We start from the raw sequence: 11684 nt of genomic DNA, 5'->3' as shown, positions 1-11684 counted from the left end.
CAGGAAGACTGGCATGCAAGGATCCAAAGATTTCCTTGGAGTAAAGCAGAAGAGAGATATACTGAGGCCCAAAGGCTAAGTCTGCAGCAAGACTCTCAGTGTCATGAACATCAGGAAAAAGGAATAGAAATGGAAGCAGAGCACAAGTAGTCGCAAGCTTCGCTGCTCCCTCTACAGTCACTGATGTGAGACATCCTGCAATCCTGTTTCTTGGGCACAAGCTACTTCGGTTTCAGAAAAGTGTAGGCAGACCATCAGCCAATGCATCCACAATGGATGTAACTCACGTAGCCAGCATGTGCCCCAGTGATATTTAGACCCTTTTCCTTAGCGGGCTCACACATGCCTTTGATTTCATAAAGCCACAGGATAAATTTTGCTTTAGTCCTGGCACTTGGGCTTAATCCAAATTGCTCTGTGGTTACTCCAGCCATACTCATTAACGAGCTACATTAGTTATGAGTATACAAACTTGCAATCTTTGTGAAATTTCCTCTCTTGTTTGTTTTCCAGCAGAAATTGCTTAAAACTGAAGCTGTTGATGGAAGATTACTTCCGCTCTGCCAAAACCTCAGACTAGTGTCTGGTCACCTACTATCCCCTTGTGATCTGCCTTCAGACTGGCCAGGAAATTCCTCCCTGCTCCATGCACCATGCAATGTGGTATCCCAAAGCACTTTGTTCTGGCTTGCTCCTTCACATACATGCCCTCCAACACTTCTCACCCTCCAAGCTTCACACCATAGATCCCTAAACCTGAGCAAACTGAGCACCAATGTGAATAGCACGAATAGCTCCTACCTGTCTGCCGTGGTAGGCAGGTACATGGCACAAGGCAGTAATCTGTTTGCACAACTTTCATACTGTTTTGCCCTCACTAAAACCTTTAGCCCATGGAGCAGTTGAATAAGCAGTAAACTACATATAGACAGAAGCATGTTATGCAATTATAAAAAATTAATGAGGTATACTTACAGGTGGTCTGACCAACTCAGAGAATTAAACCGTAACCACATCTACCACAGGCACATAAGTTAATGAAGTATGAAGAAATCTAAGTGTCTACATTTAGTCTGTACCAAGGCTAAACTGTAGCAGTTGCTCTATCACCTGATGACCCCTCACCAGCCAGGAAGGGGAAATCGGGAAAAGAAGAGAACCGTGGGTAGAAGTGAAAACAGATTTAATCAAACAGCAGTAATACCAATAAAGGCATACAAAGCGATACTCAGCCAAATGAATACATAGGAGAGCAGCCCCCAGGAGCAGGGAGGAAGAAGAGGAGGAGGAACCCCATCAGGAACACCACAGGAACTCTTCTTCCTTAGCAAACCTTCCCCCTTTATAATGACCATGACATGGGATGGGCTACACCTGTAGCTAACCCAGGTCAGATGCCCCGGCCAACTCAAAACTGCTGACAGCCTGCCTAGCATGGCTGGGCTGTGATTCTATCCTGGATAAACCAGGACACTAGGCTGGATGTTGTTTTACTGTTTTCATTGTTCCGTTTTGCCATTTATTCAAAAGTGCCCATCAGAGTGGTGAGGCCAATTTTCAAAAGATGCTTTGTGGTGTAGCACTGCAGTTCTCCACATAGAGTTACATGTATAAATTCATATACACCTGTGAAACGCAGATAGTAACTCAAACACAAGTGATTTTGATGCCTTTTCTCAGAAAAGAGTATTTCTACTAACATAATTAGGTAGCATTATAGTTCTGACTTCAGATCTCAGTTTCTTTTGCTAACTTCTCTGAAAGTTGATGGCTTCATTATAAATGATTAAAAATACAGGCCTGCCAGAGACCAAACTCACTTTTCTAGGGATATGCTTTTTCATTTGTATAGCTTGTTATTCCCTTAAAGTAATGTCAGTAGCTAACACTATTCTTTTTAGCACTGTACCAGGATTTTATGTAATGCATTGTAATTTTTACAAGAATTAAACTCTTCTGCGTATACTTTGTAAATACTGCTATCTCCCATTGATGAAGATGTAAATATTGTCATATTAAGAATAATTTAATGCCAAAGGTGGTTGTTTAAATTACATTGTTCTATGATTCCAAAGCCAGTTGCTATTTTTAGATCAGGATTATCCTTAATGCCAGAAACAAAATTTAGTGTTCAGAATATTCTTTTTTTCCCATCAGCTCCTATCTACAAGCAGAAATATCATCCTTGAAAAAATTTAGGAAAACAAATATGCTGTGACTTGGATTCTTAGAATTCAGTTGAGTTGGGGAAAAGATATTTGTTAACTTCTCAGGTCTTCTGCATCAGAGCATGTTGGTAAGATTTACATATATAAACAGGGTAGTGAATGAACCTATAAAGCTTGGTGCTGCAAGAGCAAGTAGGACATCTGAACAAATCAAAATGGATATGATCTGTTTAAGATGATTCAGTCGTGTATCCCAGATCCTAAGCCAAGGGAAAAAGATCAGCATGAGTGAAAGAAAATAAAAAATGGTATGTTCTTATCAATGTTTTCTCTTGGCTTTTGCAAAACGCACAGAATGAAATTCAATTCTCAAAAACATTTTTAGTAGTTATGCTCTCCTCTATGGATTCATTTCCCATTTTTAATGTTTACCTTAACTATCAAATGTCAATGCATGTGGCTCTGCATAAGTACTGAGAAGATAGTAAAACACTTTTCTGTAGCTAGGCATCTAGTCTACCTAGGTCCTTTTGAATATTTAACATCTAAATGTATCCTAAGTGATACAAATTTTTTCCCAAGTGACAAAGATTTTACAGAACTTTGCACCACATCTCCGCCCTTTTACTGTTCACCTTTGACTAATGTATAAGTATCCCAAGGGGCAAAACTGTAACACACAATCAATGTTATGGTATAATCATATTTGTTATGCTGATGCTTTCTCATCAATTATTAAACTGTTCCAGGTCAAATTAAAACAGATTCAGAGGCACCAAACCACAGAAAAACATTCGTCCAATATAAAACAGATTTAGAGAATATTAGACTTCAGTACTTGAGTCACTGTCATCATTAGAGATTTTTCATAATCCTATAATGTTAATTTACCATTATACTTACTAACAACTAGCCATTTGTTGATAGCAACAAATACAAGATGCAGAAATGGATTCAAGATCTAACACTCACCTTGTAAAGCAAGTTTGTCCTCTATAACTAGTTCTTATAACCTACATTTATGTGCACTGACAAGGCATTTTATTTGTATTTTAGACAAAATTATTTTATCTCATGCTCTTTCAGACCTAACCAAGAAATTCATATTTGGTGCAGGACATTGGCCATAAAACTTAATGATCATCTCATTTTTCCAAACCAGGAGCCAATGTCTAGTCAAAAGCCATGGAGGCAAGAGGTGGCAGTCCCTGCTGATCCAGGGGAACCTCACTTTCTAAGTCAAGCTCTCGCAGTGGGGATGAGCAGTGAGAGAGGAGAGGCAGATGCTAGACAGCTCAACAGCTCATACTGGAGCGCTACTGGGTTCACTGGTGTCATCCCTCCCCGTGGCCTGAGCTGCCTGAACATGCTGCTGCACACAGAGCCCTTGGTAGTACCTGTCCAGCCTTACAAGGCTCAGAAGGTCACTCTACCTTCCCCTTGCTCACAGGGCACGGCAGGCTGGAAAGGTCTGTACTCAACAGCTGTTGAACATGAGGTGGAAATAAGACACTTTTCCTACTGGAAGTTCAATAGAACAGTTCTGTCATCTCGCTTTTCCCTCTGTGGCTGCTTCCTTTTTTATTGAGTGCTTGTATCTGTTTTCAAAACACAGATAACCAGAAGGAAAAACATATAGCTTGACATTTTCCATTTCCCTAACTATTCAGGCTTTCCCTCCGCCCCTGCCTTTTGTTGTTGTAAGAGAAGATGTGGATGACAGGAACACTTTCTTTCCCACCAACTCCTTCCCATTTAAAGGGGATTGAAGAAGAAAACTAATAAAAGCCACCAAACAGGTTCTCTCTCTTTAAAGGTCTATTTCCAAGTTTGAGAATTGGATCCAGTACATAAAAATGAGTTATATTTGAACTAGCTGCCTAAAACCCGCATGCAATGCAGTATTTCTCTTTCATTCATTATCTTTCCTCTAGGAGGCTCAGGACAACTTACCAATGTCTAACTTCAGGTTTCCAGTGGCAACTATAATTATTCTAGTTTTAGAAATGGAAGTCAAGACAAAGATTATTTGCATCACACAGGAGTGATACAGAAGTGCTGGAAAAGTAGCCAGAGTCTAGAACTGAACGTAAAGTTGAATTAGTTTACCCCAAGAGGATTTTCATACATATTGGAAACCTCCTGGATGGTACAAGGTTGCTGCCAGTGCTCCTCTGTGCACCAGTTACTATCTCATCCAGAGAAAATGAGCACCAGCTACTCTTTGTTTCTCCCCTCATCTCACCTGAGCCCTTGGTGGATCGGGGCAAGTCTTCTAAATTTAAAGTCTCTAGACTCTTCCATCACTGCTACTGTACCTGAGACAACAGAACTCTAGTATCCCCCAAATTTTTACTCATCTCATGCAGTGCGTTGTGTTCCTCCAGGGCTCCAAACCAGGCAAGACATTTAGTGAAGGCTGCATGCCTTCATTTAAAGGACATTTAACTGTGTGCATGCCCTTGATCCTCTGCTCTGCTTTATCTCCTGTACATCTCATGTCATACAATACTTGTCTTGCAACTGTACTGCCACGATTTATTCTAGATCATTTCCCCCAACTGATGCTAGAGCAGTTATTTTATTATTCCTTCTCCCCAGTTTCAACTCACATTTGTTTCACATCTTCTGTATTAGGCTACAAACATCTTACAGTCAAAATAGTGATAAACTTTGTCCTCAGAGAGAGTAAATCACAGCCTTGATTGCTATGAAATTCAGTCACAGGCATGAACTAAAAAAATCCGTACTATGTTCTGTATAGGCAACATTTAACACTTTTTTCCTCCAGTGCTTCTATGTATTACACAAAAAGGTAAAGCAAATCTGTAATCAGGGTAAACAGACTTAGGAATCTGAGTACTCTCCAAAAATGGAAGATTGGCTCCTTTATCACTGAAGTAACTTTAGGCTAGTTAGCAATTCTTAGTAAACTATGTTGTAAGCAGTATCATTGTTCACAGTTGGTCTACAAACAAAAGCACCCTAACAAGCTTCAAAGATGCAACAGATCCCTTCAAAAGTTTTAACCCTCTCCTACAATTTTTTTTTTTTTTTCATACCTCAATAGCACTGAAATATACTTTCCACCTTCAATCCAGATCTGAAAGCACTGTAAGTCCAAAATTTCCAAGTTTAGGTACTGAAAATTGTAGACTAAAATCCTCAATTTCATATCTGATTAAAAATAATCATAAGCTTATAAAAAAAATCAGATCACTGTTAGAAAACTGTAAGAGGCATCTGTGAATCTCGATACATCATTTTGAGTGCTAGATTTGACAGTTTGGCCTGTGGCAGCTATTTCAGAGAAATAAAGTAGAAGGAATGCTTTTGTTACTGAATAGCAGCTCAGCTCACACAACACTTCCTAGAAGAGGGAACACAGAGCAGCACGGGAACTCCCAGTAGGTTCTCATAACCATGAAAGATCACATTTACAAGTATTTTCCAGTCATTTCATTATGGGCACACCAAAGTATTGAACACTACTGAAATTACCCCTGTTTAACTGGCTGCAATTCTAACATGTTGACAATAAACCTACAGTCAAATACCAGATCACAGGTACCTAAAACATAGCAAAAGATGGACCTGAAGATACAGAGCACAAGACTTTTCCTACCTTTTCCAAGTCCGATTTGCTATAACATGCTGGTAAAAAGCAGACAGATCCGTGCCTTCCTCAGCTCTGCTCAAAACTGACTCCAGCACAGCTCTTCCTGTTTGACCTTCTTATCTTTCCTGTTGATTGCACAGCCTGGCTTGGATGTGGCAAGTACAAAAAGTTGTCTATTAACTGATACTGTTAATTCGAAAACATTTTTTTTTTTCTTAAAAAAAAGAAACATTCATGAGCATGGAGTTGAGCTACTAAAGTTCATTATGCAAAGCAGAAACATATAAAGTGTGCTGGAATGTTCATTCACACACTCCTGCTTTTCAAAGCAATAATTCATGTTGGCATTTTGCATTAGTGGCTAAAAGGCTCCATGGGACATATCCAGGCCATTGTGCTAAGTGAGCATTGTTCAGACAAAGTAACAAATAGTCCTTCAGACAGAGTACCCCGCTTTGTTGCCACTTTGCTTTTGATCACAGAATTAGATTTCTTGCTATCATTCCAGCTACAAAAAGCCTGATGAAGAACTGTGTGACAGTTAATTTACTCTGATACGCTTAGGTTTAAATTGCAGAAGTATAGAATTTTGCACATCTATCATGCCCTATGCAGCTACGCAGCATTAAATATCAGTTTGGGGAGTTAAGCAAGTCTGTTGTGGAATACATGCAAAGCATATTTTCTGTGTCACAAGACTTTATCACTGATCCAGATGCCGTGTCCTAAATGACCCACAAAGGAAAGGCTGAGAGAAACTGAAAATAATCCATCCTATTTCAAATCTGCTTGCTTTTTGTCCTCCACACCTTGAGATGTTCTTGTATTCTCTTCCTCCCTAACACACAGAAAATTTCACGTACAGTTAGTCACAGTTATGCTACTGTAAGCACTGAGTATCCCACATACCATCACTGTGGGCTGCATTGCAGCAGGTACTACGTGAGAACGGAACAGTGTCTGCCCCAACAACCGTACTTCTGCCATCTCAAATGTCTCTAGTCAGCAATATTGACCAGTTGTGTGTGTGTTGGCAAGGGGAGGTGTTGTCCTGGGATACAGCAGTCAAAGAGCACTTGTGGGACAAGGCAGCACCTGGGGAATGCGGTTTGAGGTGATGGGTTGTCCCACACAGCACTGCAGCCCACTTACAGCTCTTGCTAGGGGGAATAGAAAAAATTGACCCTTCAGATGTCTTAAAGACATTAGTTATGACACCTGCTAACCTGTCTCATGCACTTAAAAGTTTGGTTTAGACACTATAAACTAGGTATTAATTATAAATCATACTCTCATTTACCTTACTCCATCCCATCACACCATGTTAACATGAATTATAAATGCTGCTTCACACTGATCAGCCAATCTGTTCCTGCAGTATGCTTGGGAACTGTCCATCTTTCCAGAAATTATGAAGTTGGAAGGTATTCAAATAATTGTATAAATCACAACTAACTAGTCATCCCACAGAGCTCTCCTCCCACTAGGATTAATTTGATATCGCACTATAATGTAGTACACAAAGCATGCCACTTCTGGTTTGATTAATTTATATAGTAGCTATACCAACAGCACAAAATACCACATTTCTGTCACCATTTTACTGACTAATTTTCTATGCGTTTCATAAATGTATGAATCTTTTCATCACATTTATTTTATTTTTATATTTAAGGATAATCTTTGGTTACATTTTTTAACATCAGTTCTTCACTGGTATTCCTATCACTCTCCTGTTTTATGTGTACTCCAGATAGTTTTGCAAAAAAAACCCCAAAAATCATCTAACCCTATATTTTTTCCCAATGACTATCAGTCTTCCATCATCCATTTCTACGGCCCAATCATTGCAGAATCTACCACCCGTTAGTATGTCCCTAAAAATCTCAAAAAATACAAACAATTTTTATTTTAGAGAAGTGAAGATGCAACTCACTTAAGGAAATAAGTAACAAAATAGCAACAACAGAACTCCAGGCCCCTTAACTCCCTTTTCAATACCTGCTTAGAAGCATAGAACAGTTTGGGTTGGAAGGGACCTTTAAAGGCCACCTAGTCCAACCCCCCCTGCAATGAGCAGGGACATCTTCAACTAGATCTGGAATCCTCAGCTTCCTCTAAGATTTTACTCCGAATGCCATGCACAGTACTTCAATTCTTGGGGGTGTCTATTGACTTGTATTTTAAGTGGAAACAAGGAAAACAAAGGTTTCAGCTTCAGGATAATGGCATCAAAAGTTGGCCCTGCACTCCCTGTTGTCTTATTGAAACAGTACCAATCTGCATTACAGAAACGTAAGTGAATAACCTTGTTGAAGATGTGAACAGCTGCTGTCATGAAATAACTCCAGAGGCCAATATATTGTAGCAAGCAGGAAAGACACAGAGGTAGCACAGAGTGGTTTCCATATCAGTAATCACATCCCTTATACTACATTTTAGTCACTGAAATTGTGCTATCTGTTCAGGTTTTCTTATGCTAAAAAATAGGCTTGAGAATACGTCTTCTTTTAAAATTGCATGAAGACTTGATGGCCCTGTTTATGTTTGGTGCTCCCTGATCTTTTCAGGATTATTAAAAGAACCTGCCAGGAGGCAGAGGAGGATGTTGCGTATTGAAACAAGACACTTCCTCTAATTGTCTCTCCCTGTCATTGCTTTTCATCATCCTGTTTGTCTGCCCTTCTGCAGCTGCATATTTGCCCGACTGCTTTTCACTACAGCAGCTCGTTTTTGGAAAAACCACACATTTTAATATTAAGGCCAAGTTATACCTTCCAGTATAACTATTATTCCATCACAGCTGAGGACATACCTATGAAGTCTGCTGCAAAGGGACTAACTTTAACATGTAAGCACATTGAAATGTAAATCGTTTGACTGTTCATTAATAACTGATAGAAAATACCAGATTTAGGCAAGAAGGGATCTTCGTACTGACTTTAGTAAATTCCTGCCTGATCTCTTTCAAGTCCACTAAATGTTACAAAGCTTATTTCTCCTTGCTGAACCCTATCATTAAAAGATCCTCCTTGTTTCACATTTTTATGAAGTTATCATCCCTCACTATTTACAGCTGGCACAACAAATTTGAAATCACACAAGATCCTGCTTTCTTGGATAAATTAGTCTGTGCCAGCTCCTATTTCATCCAATGAGTGAGGTATACTTGCTTAAAAAGAAATGTAATGTAATACAATCTGTACTGCAGAGTTCACAAAGAACTATCAATTGAGCCCCTAGATGTGAAATCTACCCAGCTTGAAGCATGAACTCACAGTGGCAACCTTTTACTTAGCTAAATTACCCAAATAATTATATTAATTTTAGCAGGATTAGCAGCATGCATAGATATTAGTTGCATTATCATGTTCGCACTACAGTTACACAAAACTTCCACAGAAATAGGATTAGCCATATGTTTCCTTTTGATTAGCATGTTATCTCTCCACAGTATCTGCATCTAGAGCTAGCTAAAGAGTTCAAGTGTTTTCTGATGGAGTCTTGTCATCTTTTCGTCTGCCTGGTTGGAACCCAGATAGCTTTACTTCCCCCACGTCTTGCAAAAAACACCACTCCAGCTTCATAGTCTGGTTCAGAAAGGGAAAAACAGAAAACATGAAAATAAAAATATACTGCCATCCATCTGTACGGAAATGCTGTCGCCTTGTAGTCTGCAGGAAAATGCTGAGTCAAAACATCCAGCTGTTACACTGCTTAAACAGTTCCTAAGCTATTTACCCAGCTTACTAAATAATAGCTAAGTTTACTTACAATTACCAAATGTTAATAATAGATGTTACTGAGCTTGTTATTCCTCAGCACAAACAATAACACAGGGTACACACCTGACAGAGTTTCCTCCTTGGTTTAACAGCTCCCAAGAGCCACTGTTATTCCCTCAAGGACATTTTTGGCCATGGACCAAAAAGCCAACATCCTCCTACCAAGGAAACAATTTGGGCTTATATCCAAATCCCAGCAGGCAAGAAGGTCGTGATTGGATTCGCTGTTCCATCTCAGCCATGACACAGACCATAGGCCTCCAAGCTTTAGAGAAAAAGAAACCTAAAGCAGTTTTATCAATTCAGAATAAAAATTGTTAATTAGCACTTACCACTTAGAAGACTAATAATGATTTCCTTTTTTTGCTGTCTGGGTCACCGGGATTTATTTTCTGCCTGGCATGGATAACAAGCTCCCCAAATTAGGCACAAACTTTTGAGTCACACACAGAACAGAAAGCTTTTACTTGTCAATGACACCAACCCAAAAATATTTAGAGAGTTTGTATTCACAAGCTTCACTATAAGGAATGAGCTTTCTCTATTTTTGTTTCATTTTCAAATATCTTCTCTTATCTACAGGGATTAACAAGCCACTTGGTAAATAAGGCATCTCAAACATCCAACCAGTCTTTAAGAATGTAGGTAACGCATGTTGATATGGAAGCAGTAATTCTGTTCTACAAACCTGCAACTGTTAAAAGTGTAAAATAAAATTCACATGCAATTCAATTTACACATAAACTCCCATAGAACACCTGCTCTTTAAAGAAATTAAATTATTTTTTACTCTCCACAGGCTAAAACCCCACCTTTTATAGCATTGCAGGTGTTTTAAATTAAAATGGGTACTTGCTTTTATAATCAGGTGAATTGATTTCTCATTAAAGGTTAACTTTTTTCAGCTGCTTGAAGTTTGCAGATAGAAATGAGAGTTTATTCTTAAGGAAAGTCTTGTAACCTTCTTAATAGATAGCCAGGAAATACTTATGTGATGGTATATTGAGTAGAGATTTTTTATTTTGTCATTCAAATGAATCTAATGTCTCTTTTCCTTCAGAGAAATATTTTCCATGTTAGGCATTCAGAAAAGGGCACTAATCAAGGGTTTTCCCCAAATTAGATTTCTCACTTAGGTTGTCACAGATTTTCTGCTAGCTTTTAAACCAGAGAAAACTATGTTAGTGTATCTGAAACTGTTTATTATGAGGAGAGAAGTAGAAAGCCATGGCTCCTTGATTTTAAAAAAGAAGCAGGAACAGCAACAATGAATGTTTAGCTCTGCTTCAATTCCTTCTCCCTTCTAAGGATTTGCATAAATGTATACTATTTGAAATGTATTTTTATATTTCTATATACATTTTCACAGTCTTTTTTTTACTAGGGTGCTAAAGCACTTCTGGGATGGATAAAAAGACTTTCAACTTGCAATCCTTAGCTGTACACTGAAACACTTAATTTGCAATACTAAAATTTCATCCATCTGCTTGGCAATTCTGCTTAGTGCTAGAAAATGCAGGGTGAGGGTATTTTATTTATGGGACTGTGTAGATTCATGGAATACTGATCTCCTGAGCTAGTTTTGCTATTGAGGAAGTAAATTTTGACTTACTTAAGCATCCAAAGTGGAGAAAAGATATTGCAATATGGATTCAGTAGAAACAAAGGCTCAATTTTGCCTCTGCTCATGCTCTGTGGAAGAACATGCCTGAAGGAATGCCAGGAGGACCCAAAATGATAGATAGCCACGAGGCTAGAAACGTAGAATTGTGATTTATCATTCTCTAATCTCTGTGCCATTCATGAGATGCAACACAGTTTAGTGCCAGTAGCTTCTGTGTGAAATGGAGTGAATGTTGGTGGTAGGCATGCCGTGTAACGGTTTTCCCTTTGATCAAGGTAGTGCAAAATACTACCTTCTTATAGTTTGAGATTAACATCTCCAGCCACCAAAATGTCTACAGTATAGAAATTCCTGTACTGATAATCTTGACTTCAACAAATAACTGTAGAAGTCTGCATCTGTGTAAAACTGGCAAAGTAATTGGGATTTTTCCAAATTATTACTGCCCTCTAGCTGAGACCCGAAGAAGGGCTCACGTGTGCAAAATG

This window comes from Leptosomus discolor, chromosome 4, assembly GCF_034619465.1.
Source record: "Leptosomus discolor isolate bLepDis1 chromosome 4, bLepDis1.hap2, whole genome shotgun sequence".
NCBI classification, from domain to species: domain Eukaryota; kingdom Metazoa; phylum Chordata; class Aves; order Leptosomiformes; family Leptosomidae; genus Leptosomus; species Leptosomus discolor.
The sequence above is the reverse complement of the archived record's forward strand: the minus strand, read 5'-3'. Positions refer to the sequence as shown.